This window comes from Lepeophtheirus salmonis, unplaced genomic scaffold (genome assembly GCF_016086655.4).
Source record: "Lepeophtheirus salmonis unplaced genomic scaffold, UVic_Lsal_1.4 unplaced_contig_11583_pilon, whole genome shotgun sequence".
Taxonomy (NCBI): domain Eukaryota; kingdom Metazoa; phylum Arthropoda; class Copepoda; order Siphonostomatoida; family Caligidae; genus Lepeophtheirus; species Lepeophtheirus salmonis.
In genome coordinates this window covers 1-1,126 of record NW_027289629.1, presented here as the reverse complement: position 1 = coordinate 1,126, position 1,126 = coordinate 1, and the positions used below count along the sequence as shown (strand labels likewise).

At 37.6% G+C, this 1,126-nt stretch overlaps 1 pseudogene; it reads left to right on the top strand.

Moving 5' to 3' along the window:
- Window positions 1-418: 418 nt before the first annotated feature.
- On the top strand, window positions 419-843 carry LOC121130752 (histone H3-like; annotated as a pseudogene).
- The last annotated feature ends 283 nt before the right edge of the window (window positions 844-1,126 follow it).

Here is a 1,126-nt window from a genome sequence, read left to right as displayed (position 1 = left end):
ACCTTTAATTTATAGCTATAAAACTAGGCTATATAAAAACAAAGATTGGTAACTCTTAGTTGTGATAAAAAAATAAACTTTAAATAAAATAGAAAATTCTTATTGAAAAAAAAGAAATTTACATTTTTAAAAGTACATACTTTTGTAAGTAAATGTCTCAGGGAATGTTTTCAACTAAAAAATATACATATGTAAGAATCCTGTCTTTATGTTGTTAGGGAGGGATGAAGAAAATCAAAAAAAAAAAAAATATGTTGGAGGGTGAGGCAGGAAAGAGAAAAGGAGGGGTGTTGCATATCCTTCTAGCTCTAGGGGACAAGGTAATGACGTCTAGAGTTGAGCGCGAATTTTATAGTATATAAAGTGTATGAAAATCAAACGTCATGATCATTTGATAAGTTTAACTCTACTGGATAAAATGGCTCGTACTAAGCAAACAGCACGTAAATCAACCGGAGGAAAGGCACCTCGTAAGCAGCTTGCCACAAAGGCAGCTCGTAAATCTGCCCTGCCACTGGAGGAGTGAAGAAGCCCCACAGATACAGACCTGGGAACAGTTGCTCTCCGTGAAATCCGTAGATACCAAAGTCTACTGAGCTCCTCATCCGAAAATTGCCCTTTCAACGTCTGGTTGAGAGATTGCTCAGGATTTCAAGACTGACTTGCGTTTCCAGTCCTCTGCCGTCATGGCTCTCCAGAGGCTTCTGAGGCATATCTTGTGGGTCTTTTGAAGATACCAACTTGTGTGCCATCCACGCTAAGCGTGTCACTATTATGCCCAAGGACATCCAGCTTGCTCGCCGTATCCGTGGTGAACGTGCCTAAACTAAGCGTTGTATGACTGAACCCAGTTTTACAAACTGGCCCTTCTAAGGGCCACCACATTTTTTAACTTAGATTTACTTTTTGAGTTTCAGTTGGGATCAAAATTACTTCGATTGAAGTTCTAGTTCGTCATAAATGATAGGAATCAGGTGCTAAAGTTAAAGTTGAATTGAGATCAATTTAGCAAGAAAAACTATATAAATTTTCAGTTGCATTGAATGGAATTCTATATTTATTGTGTTTACATTGTATAGAAACATATACGTGGTCGTTTCCATAATTTGAAAATTGCTTGAGAGGA